Consider the following 20,455-nt stretch of genomic DNA (forward strand, 5'->3'; position numbering starts at 1 on the left):
TTTTTGTAATTAAGAAAACAAATTGATATTTAAAATAAAACTATAGCCTCAGAACGTTTGTGTATTTAATAATCACTTTTTAAAAAAATAATTTTGGGAGGGGGGCCGGCCTGATAGCGTAGTGTGGTTAAGTTCACCTGCTCCACTTTGGCGGCCCAGGGGTCGCCCGTTCGGATTCTGGGCCCAGACCTAGCACCACTCATCCAGTCATGCTCTGGTGGCATCCCACATAGAAGAACTAGAAGGACCTGCAACTAGGATAGACAACTATGTACTGGGACTTTGGGGAGAAAAAAAGAAAGAGGAAGATTGGCAACAGATGTTAGCTCAGGGCCAAGCTTCCTCACCAAAAAAAAAAAAAAAAAAAAAAGATAATTTTGGATATTGACAGTTTTCTACAAATTGTCAAGAGCCACACTGTCTGACATGGTAGCCATTAGCCGCATGGGGCAATTGAAATGTAGCTGGTCCAAATGGAGATACGCTGTATGTGTAAAATACGCACCAGATTTCAAAGATTTAGTACAAATAAAAGAGTGTAAGCTATCTTGGCAATCATTTTTATAATGATGACTCATTTAAATGATTACAATTTGACTATATTGGGTTTTAAATAAATTAGAATTAATTTCATCTATTTCTTTTTCTCTTTTTAACGTGGCTACTAGAAAGTTTTAAATTATATATGTGGATGTTGTATAGAGGAGAGAAGGTGAGCAGTCCCCTTAATGAGGATGGAAAAGGCCCTCAGCCCCGTGCAACACACGTATAGTGAAGGCATTTCCGCCTACTTGGTGGCATCACATGATTTTGAGAAAGGAGAGTGACTGCACCATGGATGTGAGGTTTCCTTCCGGCATGAGAAAAATGTCCTGGATCTAGATAGTGGTGATGGTTGCACAATATTGTGAATGCATTAAATGTCACTAATGGTGAATTTTATGTCATGTGTATTTTACCAGAATAAAAAAAATTACATATGGGGCTCACGTTATACTTCTGTTGTTCAATGCTTGTTTAAAGTAAAGAGGTGGGCGTGTGGCTTTGCTGAAAACAGTGTCTCTAGAAATAGGGAAAAAATACAAAGAGACAAGGATGGGTTGAAGACTGCTGGGAGAAGTCGGAAATCTTTTCTCTCTCCCTTTGGTAAAAATATTAACATGTGTCTCAGTTTCTTGCTATCCTTGTGGGCCCCCCTCCCCTCCCCCGCTGGCCTCAGCTTCATGTGGCCCCTGTCTCTTCACCATGCCTTCATCTTGTTTATCTCATTCCACTTTTCCTCCACGCTTGGCATTCTGCCCACAGCTAGGTTTCTCACTAAGATGATTCTTTTTCTAAAATTCCTCACAGTTGATGTGGTGTTAAGGAGTTAAGGATCTCGACTGTTGAAAATAAAAAGAAAACACCCTGATCAAGCTCAACAAGCCCCCTCTCCTCCCAGATATTGTTGATTAAGAAAAATTAAAATCTTTCCTGTGCATCTTTAGGATCCAGCTTCTTAAAAGTAAACTATGGTATTAGAAGTCAGGATAGTGGTTCTGGGGGTTAGGGGCGGGGAGGAGGTGGATAGTGGCTTGGCTGCAGCCTAGAAAGGGTTTCCAGATGTGGGAAATACTCTTATTGATCTGGGTGCTGATTACCTCAGTGTGTCCACTTTGTGAAACTTTATGGAGCTTGTGACTTGTGTACTTCTCTGAATGTGCATTACACCACAATAGAAAGTTAAAAAGCAAAAAACAAATCCCCCTGTGAGGTGCGTACTTTTTTGCGTATTAAGCTGGCAGTCCTGGAGGGAGTGAATGCTGTGAGGTGGGTGCCTGTTTTGTGAAAATGGCTACTAGGGGGCGCTGTATCCCCTTCCTGTGGAACCCGGATTGCGGAGGCCTGGCAAGGAGGCCCCACCCCACAATCCTCTGACTAGAGATTTGTGAGTGAGTGACCCACGTCTGAAAATTTTTCTTCTTCATACTTTATATCTGTCTCTCCATTTGGGGCACTCACACACTTAGAAACCAGAGAGGGAGGGACCGGAGGGGGGTGTTGCTTACCAAGAGGCTTACTCAGTTGTTGGTATAGGGGAGACCCCAAGGACAGTCACATTCTTGGGAGAGATCAGAAATTCTTCCCTTGCTGTAAATAGACACCCGCAAGGAGCAGAGGGACAGCTCTGGAGTGACCAGGCCCAGCAGTTATCACCTACGGAAATCCTGTGTGCTGGTAAATACAGCGCTCAGCAAAGCCTGGAGAAGAGATTATGGGGAGCAGAGAGGGGCTGAGAATGTGAATGTGAGAGGTTACTAGCCAGATAGTGGCTGGAGAAACCAGAGGCAAGGCGGATTTTGGTTGGAGGAACATAAGCGGAAATGGGGGAGGAAAAATAAATAAGTGAGATAAACAACTTCATTTACTTCCTCCCTTATTACCCTTTTGTTTTTTGCTCAGGACTGTGGTCTCCCCTGAGATCTCCTCTTCTGGGGACAACAGGCTGGAGGCTGATTTTGGAATACAGACCTGGCTCCTACCTCCTTGCCCTGTACCCAGCCCTCCGCAGTGGACTTCCACATGGCCACTGGACGCGCTTCCTGGAGCCAGTCCCTGGGCAGGGTTTCCACAGGCTCACACCCCTGCTCCCACCTCTACTAGTGCAGAGAGCACAGGGCTGTCTGCCCAGGCGGACTCCCCACACCCCCACACCCTGGAGAGAGCAAGCATTGGGGTCACTGTGAGGTGGCTGGGTCAAGAGAGCTTAATAACAATGTTGTTGGCCTGTGGAGAGGTTTTCCTTTTCTTGGATCACAACCGGAAGTGATCAGCTTGGCCCCACGCTAGAGTGCTAATGTCCGGGTCTGCCTGCCTGCTGCAAGGCAATGCCTCAGGTCCTAACAACATCAACCTGTTTCCTTGGAAAGAATTTGGACCTCATGACATGGGTGAGAGGGAAGTGGTGGGTGGCTGGGAGAGCATCCTGTCTACACGCCAGCTCTGGCAGTGCTGGTTATGTGACGGGGGGCAGGTTTCCTAATCTTTGTGGGCCTTCATTCTGTCAACCATAAAATAAGCATGATGATGCTAATACAACATATATCCTACGATGATGATAATGCCTCGCATATATGTGAGGATCTGATGGCATGTACGTCAAAAGCACGTTGTAAACTGGAGAGTGCCTACAGATTGGCTCTCTGGAGGGGCTGTCAGCCAGGGTGCTATGAGGTGTGTGGAAAGAAAGCTGTTACCAAGAACTCAAAGAACTCCAGTTTGCATATGGTTTACTTTTCCTTTTGAGAATCTTTAAGGAGAATTGTTACCCTGATGAAATCAGTTAACCTCCACCCCTTGCCATGCTGTTGAGTTACTTAAGAAAGAAATAGCTCAACAGAAAACCAAGTCCTTGGAATGGTATTCTGGGGCTCACATCACTTTGCTTTCAGTCCACCCATGGGGCACTTCCATCCTGCTCAGACACACATCCACACCAGTCAGGGGATTGCTGGGACTCGCTTCTTCCACAGTAGTCAATGCCTTTGGAGGTTATTTCTACATTGCTTGTTTAAACCCAGGCCAGTGAACCCCCTCTCTGCTAGACCTACCTCTGTAAGAACACTCCTTGGTTTGAAGATGGGATGTGCCAGGGTAGTATGGAGAGAGAGGGGAGGCCAGGAGCAGCCATGTTGAAAGGCTCTCTATTGCTTAGCTGCCCTCTGAATGGGCTTCATAAAGATCCTGGGGGATTAGAGGCAAGGAAGAGATCCTAAAACCATTCACTAAATACTTATAGATTTATTGAGCCTCTACTATGGGCCAGACACTTTTAAGCTATAAGCAAAATGGACACAGACATTGTTGTCATTCATGGAGCTTACCATGCAGTAGGGAAACCTGGCCTGAAGCAACTAATGATGCAAACAATTAATTGCAAGAGCGATGAATGCTACGAAGGGGAAAGTGCAAGATGCCAAGGAAACATTTCAGCTGAGCCCTGAAGGATAACTGCCTCAGCTCAGTGAAGGGTGTGGTGAGTAGGGTGAGAAGTGGGGAAAGGCATTGCCAGCAGAGGGAACACAGGTTTGTACATATCCTCCATGGAAAGGGACATAATGCTGCGTATAGTCTACCTACCTCCAACCCAATCCTACTCTCTCATCCCAACACCTTCTTCCTCTGGAACTCTGCAAACACAGTTTCTTTTTGGTTTTTTTTGCAACCAAACTAACATCTCTTGTCAATCTTCCTCTTTTTTTTTTTTCCTCCCCAAAACCCGAGTGTCTGATTGAATATCCTAGTTGTAAGTCCTTCTGGTTCTTCTATGTGAGCTGCCGACACAGCATGGCTACTGACAGCCAGGTGGTGTGGTTCCACGCCCGGGAAATGAACCTGGGCCACCAAAGCAGTGAGAGCGCCGAACTTTAACCACTAGACCAGCAGGGCTGGCTCACAAATACAGTTTCTTGACTAAACACAGAGAGGTTCTCCTTACTTATGAAACCATCCCAATTTGTACATTTTCTTATTATGCTTGTAAAACTTGCCTGTTCCTTTTTGCTGCCCTCTCCCTACCCCTAACATAACTGGCCAAAAGAAAAACTCCAAGAAAACACACACTCCCAGAGTTTATTATAGTTATTATGACTCAGACAGATTTGAAGACTAGAATTTAATGGAGGCTTTCCTAACATTCCTTGGGGACTTGAAGGATTTTTTTCCCACCAGCCACAAAGCAGGATTATAAAAACACATTTCTTTCTTAAAAGAAAAGAAGAAACCCTCTGAATTCAAAATTCTGATTATTCTAAAAGCAGAGTGCTTATTCCATATTTTCATATTGTCTCCCTATCTGGCTTTTCTCCCTCCTTCTCTTTTCCTTTATTTCTCTGGTGTAGTAATAAGCAAAATAAACATGGAGTTGACCTTGCTCTTGACCTTGCTGTGTGACTTTGGCCAAGGCACTTCCCCTCTCTCAGCCTCAGTTTCTTCAAATGTAGAACATGGGGATGAATTGCAGGACTCAGTTTTCCTTGGAACTCTAGCATTCCTTAGTTCTCATGGGAGAACCTCAACAAATAGGCAATTCATTCAGGAGCTCCGAGTCCCATATGAAAAGCTGAGGTTGATTGAAAATCTCCTTCCTCAGGAGGCAAACAGGAGGCAAGGCCTTCCTCCTCCTCAGAGATCATCTTGGTGGAGCCAATTTAGGTATCTAGGAAGGTTCTCTTCCCCTCAGGCCGGCCTTGGTCTCTCCAGCTTGCCTCATTCCACATTCACCGTTTCTACAGGCCTTTGGAACTCCAGAAATCCTTCCTTAGTTTTCCCAGGTACACCTGCTGTTCCCCACACGGATCTCCACCCCTGTGAATGTCCAGACCAAGAATTAAGTGCCTCCAGGATCCAAGTCTGTAACACAAGTGAGGAAAGACATCTGGGTTAGGTGCACAGGCCCAGAGTGGACACAGCCACCTCAGGGCTCGCGCTCCATCCAAGGAGACTAAGTTCCACTTAGCTGAGACCAGTGGCGTCATTCTGAAATAAGTGTGCGGTGTTGCTAGATATTCTGCTGGTCTTTGAAGAGAAGTTGAACATCACTATTTTAAAGTCAAATGTGTCTCAATTTTTAAAAATTGCAGCATGAGCCAAAGACAAAAATCTGTGGGTCAGCTTTAACCTGTGGCTGCTGGTTTGCTACCTCTGTGTGTAGGCAAAGTATTGGGTCCTATATACATTCTACATGGTGTTTACAAAATCTGTAATACTTATCTATGCATTCATTCCTGTGATAATGATTGGTCACCTAATATGAGCTGGTCCTACCATAGGGAGGTAAGGAGAATGGGTAACGAAGATGCAACATATTCATAAATAAGGAATGCCAGCGTGGTGTGATCGATGCCCAGCTAGGTTAGGCATCTCTCCTCTGTGCTCCCACAGCACTTGTGCTTACCTCCATCAGGGTACTTAACATACTGGTTGGAAATTCACACTATGTTGGGCTGTGTCTTCCCAGTTCCCTGATGACCGGAACCATAGACTTTAGTTCCGCACACCCAGCATGTAACAGAGCCTGACACATCATAGTGGCTCCAGAAAAGCATAGTGACTGACAATATTGTGAGTAAACAACCCACTGATTGTGTGTCATTCAGGATTGTGAAAGTGAGGAGGGTGCCTCGGTGCCTTACCTCTATCTCCCTCTCAACCTCGGGTTTAGATATCCTTTCATCAAAAAGAGGCGAATGGTAATTGTTTCAAATTAGGCTACTTAATTTCTACCCACTCCAAGAAAAACAATAAGGTAAAGAAGCAAAACCATAGAAAAATGGTTTATTATGGTTGATAAAAAGTATTATCTCTGAAGGCCGAGGTCATTCATTCATTCAAAAAATGTCAAGATGAGAAACATAACTCTATTCAACAGATGAGAGCCTTGGAGAACAGATTTTAAAAGTTGGTATTCATGTGAAGCCTCAGGGTAGTGGGAGAACCATTGGGTTAGGGGTCAGATCACCTGGCTTCTAGTCCAGCTTTGCAACTGTGAGAGCTTGAGCAAGCTGCCAGCTCCATCTGTGCCTCAGTTTCCCTCCTCCTCTAAAATGAGAAGTTATTGGAGGGTTTGCAGAGTGACTTCTAGCTTTCGTGGCCTTGATTTCTGGCAACCAGTTGCCTCTTCTGAGACCACCTCGCCTGGCAGGAAGAAAAACGCGTGGAAATATACGAGCTAACCTAAGTACGCCTAGTGTCCAGAGCTCTGTGCTCCAAGGGCAAGAGAATGAGTAATGGTGCAGTGGAAATCTCACCTCTTTCCCTCTTCCTCAAGAACTAAGGGATTGGTTCAAACGTATTGAAATGCAACAAAAACCACAAACGGACCACCCCAGAGCCCAGCTCAAGGTTGTAACAGCACTTGGATACTTGGCGTATTCATCTGGATTTCAGATTTTTTTAGGCCGAAACTCTGCACCTCTGCATTCATCCTGCAGTGTTATCTAACTGGAAATACCCATTAGGAAAAGGAGCATGGGGAAGTAAGGCAAGATTTGGATGAGGGGCCTGGAAATGCTTCCTCAGGGGAAGGGGAAATCTGACACCATCAATAGCATTACATCTATAAAATCATTTTCCTCTGGGATTAGAAGCTCACTCGATGAACTGTATTTATCACTCAGTGAATCTCATTAATTGTCTTATTCAGAATTTTCACTTCCTATAGTTGACGACTTCTTTTGGCTCATGACCTATCGTATTTCTTATATGGCTAGTATATTGAATTTCAACTATTAGAACTCATTTATTAAAAACAAAGCACAAAAAACCCCAATCAAACAAAGAAAACTTGGTAACTAACAAGCCCATGTTTTCCTCTTAAATTTCTTTAAGATCAGAAAAGTGTAAAGAAAGTTGCTAATGAGGCGTCCACACCTTTTTAAGAAATGTCTTAGGGCAATGCCACAATTAGAGGTTTCCTGTAAGGTAGAAATTAAATGCTTTGAAAGCTTCCTGTTTTACAAATGATGTAAACCAGCACAGGGTGCCACTTCCTCCCAGAACCCAATCTGAGAGAAGTGAGAGGGAGTTGATGGATCCTGGAACCTAAGAGTAAAACTGTAGGGATTGTGGCGAGGGTGGGAGACAGCAACACAGAGTAGAAGAAGGCAAAGTGTCACCAACAGAGCGTGATGACTAATCCTGTGTATCAACTTGACTGGGCATGGGGTGACCAGACATTTGGTCAGACATTCTTCTGGCTGTGTCTGTGAGGATGTCTCTGGATGAGCTTAACATCTGAATCACTAGATTGAGTAAAGCAGATTGCCCTCCCTACTTGGATTGGCCTCATCCAATCAAAGACCTGAACAGAACAAAAAGTGCCGGGTAAGAGGAAACTCCTGCCTGTTTGCCTGAGCTGGGACATGGGCCTTCTTTGGCCTTGAGACTTGAACTGAAATATCAGCTCTTCTTGGGTCTCAAACTTGTCAGCTTTTGGACTGGGAACTTACGCCACTTGCTATCCCGGTTCTCAGGGCTTCAGACTTGGACTAGATCTACACATCAGCCCTCCTGGATGTCAATCTTGCCAACTGCATATCTTGGGACTTATTAGCCTTCATAGTTGTATAAGTCGATTCCTTATAATCTCTCTCTCTCTCTATGTCCTATTTTCTTTGGAGAACCCTATGAGGCATAAGAATTGTGCTTGGGGAGTGCTTTCCACTTGGGTCCCTTCTTCCTATTGACTTAGGTGAATCACTGTTTACTGCATGGACCTTGGAAGACAGAAGAATTGTGCATCTCAAAGGGAGCAAAGTAAGATCCTAGATTCTGCCTGGGGTGGGAAGGAGAGGCAGCTAGCTAGCCCCCTCTGAGGATTGCTGATGCTTTGGGCTTGGTGATTACCAAAAAGAAAGATAGTTGCTGAAACAGAGCAGTGCCAGGGTGGAGGTTCTAGGTGTTTCCTTGAGGTGCAGGGTTACCTAGATAGTGATTATAGTGGTACTGTAACATCATCCTGGAGTGCCTTGAGGCATGCACACTCTCCCAACTCACTTGGATATAGGCTTTTGAGTCACCAGCGGATATGAGTTCAGGGGAAAAAAAATGAGACCTCCAAGGAACACAAACATCATGAGAGAAAGGCCAAAAATTGAACAATATATACCAGAGGAAGCAGAATTAATTAACTTGGAAGAAGAGGAATGTAAAATAAACTTAATAAATACCTTCAAATCTCTAATAAAGGATACTGGAAACATGAAACGGGAATAATAACTTAGGAATATGAGCCAAATGGAAATAAAGAATATAAAAAATATAGCAGTTGAAATAAAGAACTCAATGGTTAGGTTGAAAGTACTTTTTATCTTCTGTTAATTTCTTTAAAATATGTGACTTTTAAAAACAAAAATTATAGTACTCTATTTAGAGATTTATAATGTATAGAGTTGTAATATGTATGTAACAATAGCACAAAGGCCGGGGAGTGGATAAATGGTACTATGTTGTTATGATCTTCTTATATTTCATGCAATATTAACTTTAAGTGATTCGTTAAGGATGCATATGTAATTCCTAAAGCAATTACTAAACAAAACAATGCAAGGAGGTAAAGCTAGAAAGACAGTAGAGGAATGGAATGCTAAAAAAATATTCAATCAACCTAAAAGAAGGCAGAAAAGGAAGAACAGAGTAATAAAAAAGCAAATGGGAGAAATAGTAAACAAAGAGCAAATAGTAGGCCTGAATCCAACACAACAATAATTAAACTAAGTGTAAATGGATCAATTTGATAGGCTGAGGTTGTCAGAGTAGAAGAAAGCCAGACCAAACTATCTGCTGTCTACAAGAGACCTTAATATAAACACAGATAGATTGAAAGTAAGAGAATAGACAATGATATACAATGCAAATAAGCATAAGGAAACTGGAATGGCTATATTAATATCAGGCAAAATAGACTTCAAGGCAGGACATAGTGTCAGAGATAAGAGAGACATTTCATAATAAAATGGTGAATTCATCAGGAAAACATAGCAATCTTAAACATATATGTGTGTAACAACAGAGATACAAATTAAGTTGAGCAAAAATGGATAGAATTAAAGAGAGAAACAATCCCACAATCACAATTGGAGATACTTTTACCTCTGTCTCAGAAATTGATGGAACAACTAGACAAAAAAATCATTAAGGATACAGAAGATGTGAACAGTATTATCAACACACCTTCATTTGAGTGACATTTATAGAACATTACAACCAACATCTGTGTATAACACATTCTTTTCGAGTGCATATGGAACATTTACTAAGATAGACAATATGCTGGACTATGTAATAAGTCAGAATAAATTTCAAAAGATTGAAACCTTACAGAGTATGTTTTCTATCACAATATAATTATATTAGGAATCATTATTAATTATATTATATATTATATAATTATCTATTACATTTTACAGCTATATGTCATATACATTGAAAAATATATAGCTTTAATACTCATATTGGGAAAAGAGCTAATATAAAACCTAAGTTTCACTTTATGAAACTAGAAAAAGAAGAGCAAATTAAACCCTTAGAAAATAGAAGGAAAACATAAAAGACATAAAAAACGGGGGAAAAAAATAGAGATGAGTAACAAAAACCAAAACTGCTTCCTTTAAAAGATTAAAGAAATGAATTATATGTCCACAAAAATGCTTTTGTAAGAATGTTCATAGGAGCTTTGTTCATAATAGACAGCAACTGGAAACAACTCAAATGTCTATGAACAAAAGAACAGATAAATCAATTGCGTATATTCGTATAATGAAATCCTACTGAACAACAAAAAAGGAAAGAACTGCTAACACATGCAGTGACATGGATGACTCAGATATGCTGAGCAAGAGAAGCCAAACATAAAGGAGTAGATGCTTTAAGATTCCATTTATATGAGACCAAGAACAGACAAACAAACAAAAATCCATAGTGAAAGAAACCCTAAAAAATGCTTGCCAGTGGTGGGAAGCTTGTTGATAAGGGAACTTTCTGGGGTAATAGAAAGGGTTTTTATCTTGATAGTTGTGTGGGTTAGATGGGTGTATTCATTTTCTACTGCTTATCGAACTGTACGCTTAAGATTTGTGTATTTCACTCATGAAAATTTCGTATTAAAAAAGAGCTTTAAATATTAAACTCCTTATTGAAGTGGTATGGATTAGCAAGTGAGTAAATATATTGAGGATAATGGGAGCCAGGTTTCCTGTTGTTAGAGCTACAAATAAAGCAAGAAGGAAGTGTAGAATATACTCTGTGTGGTTGAATTGAGATTAGAGGTGTTAATATGAACATCAGTATGACAAAATATATCATATATTACATATTATATATATATATATTTTCTAGCTTCTGTCCTCTGAGAGGACCTAAAGCCACGGCATACCAGTAGCAATCATTCCATCTCATGCCCAGATCTTGGTTTCTGAATACCACTTTCCATTAAAAGAATCAGGGTTCCTTGGAGGAAATGCTGATTCCAGGGCTGGGGCATGAATAGTCTGAGTCTGGAACATTTTATTGTGACAGAAATTCAGGAAGTGTTCCACCAATAATGCAGATCTGTCAAAATGCTATTGGAGTAGTCTGAAGTGGCTGTCATTGCCCAAATCTATGATAATTTTATAATCAAAATAAATAATAGTAATGGATTTGACTCATTAAATAAAATAACTCCACCAATCCATACTGATATTAGAAACAAATGAATAAATACATAATGTGGGTAAAGAGCAAGTTCATCCTTACAGTGGAAAGAATGATGAGTTGGAAAATAATCAATGGATGTTAGACCTAACGAGTCAAAGTTTAGTGAAGAAAAGAATTTTTACATGGTCTCAAAGGATCTTCTAGTACGTTACTTATTATTCACAAAGGAAAAAATACTACCACTGCAGAGGAGATATATGGTAGTTACCACCTTACATCAAGAAACCTTAGAAAAACCAAATTGAAGAATATGCTGCAAAATAACTGGTCTGTACTCTTCAAAAATATCAAAGTTGAGAGAAAAAGCTGAGAACTATTCCAAATAAAAGGAGATTTAAAAGACATGGCAACACAACACAATGCATGATCCTGGATTGGATACTGGATTGGGAAAGCAAAACAGTTCTACGTCCATTATTGGGACAATTGATAAAATTTGAATATGTACTCTGGATTAGATAATAGTATGGTATCAGTGTTAAACGTCTTGATTTTGATAATAGAATTGTGACACATAAGAGAATGTTCTTGCTCTTAAGGAAATAAACACTAAAATATTTTGGGACAAAGTGGCCTGATGGTATCTCAAACTTACTCTTAAATGATTAAAACAATGCACAGATATAAATATAGGTAAATAGGTAATGGTAAAGCAATTGGGGCAAATATAAACAATTGGTGAATCTGGGTAGAGTATAAGGGAGTTACTTGCACTATTCTTTCAATTTTTCTATGTGTTTGAAGTTAGATCAAAATTATAGGTTATCCACAAAATCAATAGGGAAAGGATTGATTGTTTAGTAGGAGTAATTGAAATAGTCAGGCGTTAAAGGCAATCATATGTCCATTCCTAAGGGAATGAATAAATGTATGATGGTACACACAAATAATAGAATACAATGCAGTAGTCAGAATTAAAAAATTATATATATATCTACACATATAACAACATAACTAGATCTGTAAAATGTACTGTTGTATGAAAAAAGTAAGCAGTAGAATGAGATCCACAACTAAATAGTATTGGTGTAAATGAAACACACATACACAACAATACCATGATATTTATAAGTACACACACAACTAAGGACATAAATTAGATGCTCTGGAATGGGTGCTTGTCGGGGAGAGAGGAATGGGAGTTTGGCTGGAGGAAAAAAATAGTAAAATTAAAATAAGAAAAGAGCCTTGCAATGACCGATGATGATGGAGTGACATGAACAGAGAAATATGATTAATTTAAATATTTGCCACTGGTGTCCAAAAAAGAAAAAAAGAGAGAGTTGATGGAAGAAAGGAAAAGAAATGCTGAATCGCTTTGAAGATGGCTCTTAGACTCAGATTTTTCTTCACCAGTTCATTCCTACAACACACGCTGCGTCCCAAGCACCTTGCTGGATTTTTGAATAAGATCTGAACGTTTTGACAGCTTGAATAAGATCGGAACATTCGCTGCCCTCACTTTATAGTCCAGGAAACTAAACCGGATGAATGAATGTTAATCATATGCCCCTGGAGAAGGCCGTAGGTGGTGTTTGAAATGAAGAAAGTCCAAAATAAGCACTTTTTGTTGAGTTTGCACCATTAGTTCTGTGTCCATAATGGATCGCAAGAAGCCACTTTATTATTTTCCCTTAATTTACACTGCCTTGCTATTTGCAGTATTCCTTCTTAATTCCTGGTGTCTATAGTGTATTTCATTTTGATTAACTTGATCTTTTAAACCAGCCCTATCTGCTATGAAGAACGATCTGGAGAATTGTGAGGCCAGGTTAGGAGTGTCTAAGATCCGCTTGAACTTGACACTCATTGTCCATACCATTCATTGGGCCCGTGTTACTATCTGAAGACGAGTCAGGCCCTTCCTCTGAGAAAGTATGCTCTTTCTACTCTCTACACGCCTATCATAATACTCAGTTATATTGAATTAATAATTAAAGATGTGCTAACATTAAGTCTGGAATAACCTCATTGCGACATCCTGACCCTTGGTTTCTACTGAAGCCCACAGTGAGGTCTAATGAATGCTATTGTACACTTTTTAGGAGAAAAAAGAATTTAAAACATTTTACAAATCTTAGCATGCATTACTGTCTCTTTCTGTCAGTTGTCAGCAGCTCAGTATCCAACTAATGAGAAATATATTTTCCCACAGACAGCTTAGGACTCAAAACACATTGTTCATACTTTTGAAAAAAAAAGAAAAAGAAGAAATAATAAAAATAAGATATTGTGAGAGCTTTGAAGTGACTGGGGCACAATAGCAGGTTCCTTTGTTGAATAGCGGATTTTCCTAATGCTACTCGGCTAGATTCTTATCAAACGTTTCTGAGCAGGAGACAATGAAAATGACCCAGCATGAATAAAAGAGCAGATGAGAAATGTGCTATGATAAAGGTTGAAACAGTGCCTGGGTCCTCATTGAAAACAAATAGCTCGAGGTGGGGAGAGAGGCCCACTTTATCTTCAGCATTCTTTTTATAGCTCTGATCCAGAATTGTTTTCCCTTGAAAATGAATGGAGTGCCGGGGAAAGCTGCTTGGCCTTGTCCTCTGGCCTTTTCATTGCACCGTGCAGCCATTTTAATGAGTTATTTCTCACAGTCGCCCCACCAGGCAGGTCATCATCAATATCCCTGCGTTAGAGGCAGGGCTTAAGTGAGGCAAGGGCTAAGGGGTGATTCAGTAATGGGCCTTAAATATGTGAGGGTCATGTGGCTGAGGATGGTGAGCAGCTGTTCTCAGGAGTATCTCCTGAGTTCAGAGGAGAGGGTGTGAGCAGAACTTTAGTAGAAAAGAGGGATGGTAGAGTGAAAAAGGGTGCTGGGTCTAGGAAGGTATGTTCTTTGCGATATCATGAAGCTTTCTGAGGGCAGGACTCTCTCTTCTATCTCTTGGTTCACACTAACACAACATCTACTAGATATATACGTTCCCAGAAAATAAATGCTTAATTTATTGATTGATGAATGAATGGTATGGACAACTCCTTATGTAGAAATCTTTCAACCAAGACTAGACACATGTTGATCTTGGCTGACTTGATCTACCAAGAAGGAAGGATCAAATGATCCTACAAGGTCTCTACTGTTTCTTGGGTTCTGTAATTAGCTCCTATCTGATTTTGGCTCTGTTCGATTCAAATAAAAATTCAGTCAAGTCAATACTTCTTGATCATCTACTACATGTAAGGCAATGGACAAGGATTTGGGTGGATTGCAGAAATGAATTAATCATGGCTCCTGCCCTCAAAAGGAAAAAGTGGAATGGGAGAGAAAGAAATGCATATAACTTCTTACAGTACAAGTATTGGAGAATATGAGAAGTGCTGTCTTAGAGATCCAATCAAAGTTCATGAGACTGTGGAGGAGGAAGTGACACATTCCAGTTTGGGAATTGGGAGAGGAGTGATAATGAGACAACTAACATTACTATGTGCCATGTGGGTGATAAGTGCTTTACTTTTATCTAATCCTTATGGTAACCATATACAATAAGTACTAATGCTATTTTGACTTTATTCATGATAGTACGGAAGCATAGAGAAGTTAAGTAACTTACCATCAAGCAGCAGAGGCAGAATGGAGGCTGGCAGTCCAACAGAACTTAAGCTAAATCTTGAAGAAAATTAAGATATTTAGAACATACTATGGTCTAGTCTCTGGGCCAGGTGTTTCATATGGATAATTCTTCTACTTCTTATGATAACTCCGGAAATTCTATTTTCGTCCCCATTTTATAAATCTGAGACTCAAAGAGATTAAATGACTTGACCAAGTTACATAGCTAATAAATATCAAAAGCGGCATTCTAACCCAGGCAAGTGTAGTCTCAAAATATTTCATTTTATCCTCACTATCCACAATGCTGCCTCAATAAAAAGAGGCCAATGGTCCCTCATGGCCTCAGGAACTCCATGAAGGCAGTCATGTCCAGCTGAAGGCAATTGGGAGGGGTCAGGCACTGACCCTGAGAAGTCTCCAGCCCACTATATGTACATCCCCATAGATGACTGCCACCTGTAGGCCTGCAGCAATGGTAGACTTCAGGTAGAGCTTCTAGATTTCAAAACTTGTCAAGTTGTCCATTAGGGCAGTTGTCTTAGTCATCTATTGTCGTGTAATAAAACGCCGCAAATTTAGAGGGTTAAAAATAATACCCATGACTATCTCATGGTTTCTGTGTGTCAGGAGTTTGGAACCAGCTTAGCTGAGTCCTCTCCTTAGGGTCTCACGAGGCTATGATCAAAGTATTGGCCTCCTGCATTCTCATCTGGAGCTCAGGCCCTGCTCCCAAGCTCATTCAGATTGTTGATAGATTTTAGTTCCCTGCAGCTGTGGGACTCCTCAACTCCTAGACACTGCCCCTCTCCAGAGGCAGTTCACGACATAGCTATCTGCTTCTTCAAGGCCAGTAGGAGTATGTCTCTTTCCAGAGAAAGGACCCATCCCACTTTTGAGGGCTTTCACTTGATTAAGTCATATCCATTCAAGAGAATCTCCCTTTTGATTAACTTGAAACTAACTGATTTGAGATCTCAATTACATCTGCAAAATCTCTTTATCTTTGCTATATAACGTACCCTAATCATAAGAGTGCTAGCCCACCTTATTTACAGGTCCTCTCTACTCTCAAGGGGAGGGGATTACACAGGACATATACTCCTGGGGGTGGAATTTGGGGACCATCTTAGCATTCTACCTGCCACATGGAACTCATTCCTGGTGCCTGTGGATGCATTGGCCTCCTTCGGTTTAAAATAGGACCACTTATCCAGGCAGGGCCAGAGCAGAGTCTATCAGCTGCACGTACTTTGGAATTCTATGTCTCTATTTCCTCTTGTTCAGGGCTCACTTATCCCCTGTCAGTCAGTTTTGGCCATGGGTCAGCATTTCTGATGAAAGATTTCATGGGAAAAAGGTGACATTTATGTCTAAAGTTGATTTGGTGATTAGCTTTGGTGATTATCTTTTAATTATCTCTGCTTCCCCTTGCCCCCATTGTTGTTGACAGTCAAGACTTAGTTGTTCATATTATTTATTGAAAGAGCTGAAGAGGAAAAGGCCAAGGCTAACGCCAAATAATTGAAAGGAAGCAACATGTCTAAGGACATCTAAATGTCAGTTGATGGAATCAGCTTCTAGACTTGAAGATTTTATCTTTAAACAGTCTTGGGAAATGGTATTTTAATTCAACCAAGGAACTCTTATAAGTGGAATTTGCTGCTTTTTCAAGGGCTGTCTCTTGAGACCCCACCTTGGGTTTTTTGTTTGCTTTATTTTGTTTCGTTCTGTTTACCATTTTCATGCACACATGCTTAGCCCAAAAAGGATTGGACAATAGAAGAAGGCCAAGCCTGTGATACTAAGCAAATTTGTAAGAAAGCAAGTTAGGGATTTCAGTCTTATTTAAAAATGTCCAACATTTCAATATCCTTAGACACTTCACAAAATAGTACTGCCAAAATAGAGACAACTTTTGCTCCAAAGTCAGCTCTGATGGTGAGCCAGCTTTTACTGAACACAAACCAAGACCAAACAAAAAACTCCACCATTCTGATCAAAGGCTGGTCTTTGAAATGTCCTCAAGACTGAAGAGGAGTTTATTCCTACCATCCTCCACTGCTTCTACAATTAACTCTGCTCAGAACACAACCAGCTCACAAAGGCTCAGCTCCTATAGCTGAGTGAGAAAGGTTTTGACTAGACAGCAGGTCAGAGGGACTTTTGTGGACTTGATATCTGGACACGGACGGGGACCATTGGGAGCCTGGAATATTCTTTCAGTCCCTATCCCCTCCTTATCACCCACCCATTCCAAATGGCCTCAGCCTTGGAGGCCTTGATGACTTTAAATATCTTCCTTGGTCTGTAATGAAGATGCTTATAAATATTGCCAGAGATTTATCACTTCAGTGTGAAATTCTCTGATACCAGCAGGGAGTTTTTAAACACAACTGACAACAAGAAGCATATGGTCAGAGATTCAAGTTACTGCTTGTTTTTTTTATTGTTGTCTGCCAAGGACAATATATTTTTTTCCCTTCTTCAAAATAAACACTGTGCAGGAATGTGCCTCAGCAAATGGCTGGGGTTCTATTATATTTCATGCAGCTTTCTAAACAATTTCCAACCCTGGGCTGGCCTGGTGTCAAACAGAAGGCAACCAACAATAGCAAAATCCCATTAAAGCCCAGAAAGTTCCTTCCTGAGGTGAGCCTGGCCAGAAATAGTCATCTTGGCTCATTCTCCAGTTTGGCAGTGGGGACTAATAATGCACGGTCTCCTAATGGAAATTATCTAATTTCATCCAAGAGCTCCTCCAGAGAGAGCCGGGCTGACGCACTAACAGTCAATATAACAACATTCTTCTTGAAGTGCTGAACAATGGGCCTTTGGAGAGACTGTGATAAACCACGTCAGACTCCGGACAAACATGAGTGTAAAAATAGGCATCAGAGGCATTGACATAGCCACCTAATTTCTCAGGAGGGTGGCCCACTGAGGAGGGTTTCTTCAGAGTACATGTTGGGAAAACTTCATCAGACCTGGTGGGAGAAGGATAGTGGAGAAAGAAAGGAAAGGGAGTGGGAAAGAGAGGCAGAAAAGACAGAACAAGATTAAGAATGGGGGAAAAATTAACAAAGTGCTCAGGGGGCTGTTTTTCAAAGACTATGTGCAAGGGACAGCCAGCAGGAAATAATGCTTCATTTAAAGATATATACTGGAGTACTGTATGGTCAATAACACTATTGAAGAGTTACTGCATAACTCTATCTATATCTATCTGCGTATCTATCTATCTATATCATCCATCCATATCATCTATCAGTTCTGTAAACTATCCCAATAGCGCTTTTCTAAGACCAACAGGATCATCCTGAGGATACATCTGTTTTTTTCTTTTTCATGTTTTTACTTTTCATGGATATTTTTAGCCCCACCTAAATTTTGAGCTCCCCAAGGGTAGGAATTGACTTGTGTCTATAACAGTTATCCTCATCAAGACAATAACCGTCAGTCAAAACTGTTGGTTGATTGATTGATTAATTGATAGATTATTGTAGCCTTGAAATATCAGAAAGTGTGGGCATTTCAGAAAATAAACACTGGAAAAATTCTTCAAGATGAGTTAAGTCAAGGCTCAAATCTATGTCAACACATCCACACTTGGTACCCTTTCCTCTCTCTCCTCCCCACCAACAAGCTGGAAAAATTCTAGGGCCTGGAATATGGAAAGTCTTCCCTGTACCACAGGCCCCGAGGTGGATAGATTGCAAGAAATTGTCTTTGGGTCTAATGTGAGAATTTGCAATTCGAGACTGATGCAATTCTAGCTGCATTTAGACATTGGAATAATGTTTAGAGACTGAATCAAAATGGCAGGTTAGGCATGTGAGTCTGCCTTCCTCGCTCATTCCCAAATCCGGGTATACATTAATACACTGACACATGTCTACAGAGGGAACATGTGGCTGGGGAAAACCAGAGTGCAAAGGCAACTTCTCTACCTACACCTTTCGTTTCTTTTCAAGGTTGGAACATATGAATATAACACTATTCAAAATTTTAAAGTTAAATTTAAGTAATCTAGTATTAGTATGAGATAAGATGGAATTTAAGGCCAAAAGCATTAAAAGGAAAAAGGAATGTAGGGGTGCCTGTATCTTTTCAAATTAGTGTTTTCATGTTCTTTGGATAAATACACAGAAGTGGAATAGTTGGATCACTGCAATATTATTCACAATAGCCCAGACTTAGGAGCAATCTGAGTGCCCATCAATGGGTGAATGGATAAAGAAAATTTAGTATATACATACAATGGAATACTACTCAGCCATAAAAAAGACAAAATTGTGCCATTTGCAACAACGTGGATGGACCTTGAGGGTATTATGCTAAATAAAATAAGTCAGACAGAGAAAGACAAATACTATATGCTTTCACTCTTATGTTGAAGATAAACAAACAAACACATAGATACAGAGAACAGATTGGTGGTTGTTGGAGGGGAAAAGGGTGGGGGAGGATGAAAGGAGTAAAGGGCAACACATGTATGGTAACAGATAAAAATCAGACTTTCTGTGCTGAACACGATACAGTCTATACAAAAGTCAAAATATGATGTACACTTGAAATTTACATCATGTTATAGACGAGTGTGACTTCAATAAAATAGAAATAAAACAAACAACAAACACACACAAGAGAAAAAGGAGGCAGATTCATATTGACAACAGTACAGTCCACCAAGAAGTTGTTAACCTCAGCATCTTACAGCAACTTCAAAGTGTGCAAAATAAAACCAATAGGAACGCAAAAAGAAACTGATAAAGAAACACAAAAATAAGGTTAAATATACAAAAAATAAGTAATAAATATAATAATGGCATTTGAATAACATATATATAGCTAGTTTGTAAACTATTGTTATTACTTGTTGTATTGTATTGATTGATTGTGTAAAACCCGGTATTCAACAGAGACGACATAAATTATTTTTTAAAACATCCACAAAATTAGAACATATGTTGAGCCACAGAGAAAATATTAAATTCCAAAATGAATGGAATAATACAAGTTGCATTCTCTGTGTGCAATGCAATAAAAAGAAAAATTAACAAAAATAATAAATACGCCTCTCTCCACACGTATAAATCTCTTCACTCGGAAAACGTAAAATATCCTTCTAAGTACTTGGGTTTAAAAGTAAATTAAAATTATTGAGAAATAAATTAATAGAAGACTTGGTGTCTAAATGAACGAGATATGGCCAAAGCAATACTCAGAGGAAATTTTGTAGTTTTAAAATGCATTGTTCTTTTAGAAAATGAAAGATTAAAAAATAATCAAAGCATTCAACTCAGGAGTAATAACAATAACAAAGTTAATACGTATAAAAGGAAGAAATAGGAAAGTAGAAAAATATTAATGTGCATACATATTCAACCATTTGAAAAGGAAATTACTGTGTGTTGGGGGATTTCTTCTGCAGAATACATTAAAATTGACATTGTCAGATATCTATTTAAAGAAAGTATCATTGAGAATGATTTCTGGTATGTTTTGCGCAAAACACTGCTATGATTAAATGATGTAACTCCTGTAAAGGATTTGATGCAGTGCCTGACACCAGAATAAGTACTATTTAGCTACTATTATTATTACCCATAATGTTTTGTGTGCGTTACAGGGAAGTCACAAAGAAGATCACTTTGATTT

At 40.0% G+C, this 20,455-nt stretch overlaps 1 non-coding gene across 1 annotated transcript; it reads left to right on the top strand.

Moving 5' to 3' along the window:
* Window positions 1–691: 691 nt before the first annotated feature.
* Window positions 692–814, top strand: LOC139080707 (U6atac minor spliceosomal RNA). The gene has a single exon (XR_011535422.1). It is a non-coding gene; the product is annotated as a U6atac minor spliceosomal RNA (small nuclear RNA).
* The last annotated feature ends 19,641 nt before the right edge of the window (window positions 815–20,455 follow it).

The sequence above is a fragment of the Equus przewalskii genome, chromosome 31 (assembly GCF_037783145.1).
Source record: "Equus przewalskii isolate Varuska chromosome 31, EquPr2, whole genome shotgun sequence".
In the NCBI taxonomy this organism is placed as follows: domain Eukaryota; kingdom Metazoa; phylum Chordata; class Mammalia; order Perissodactyla; family Equidae; genus Equus; species Equus przewalskii.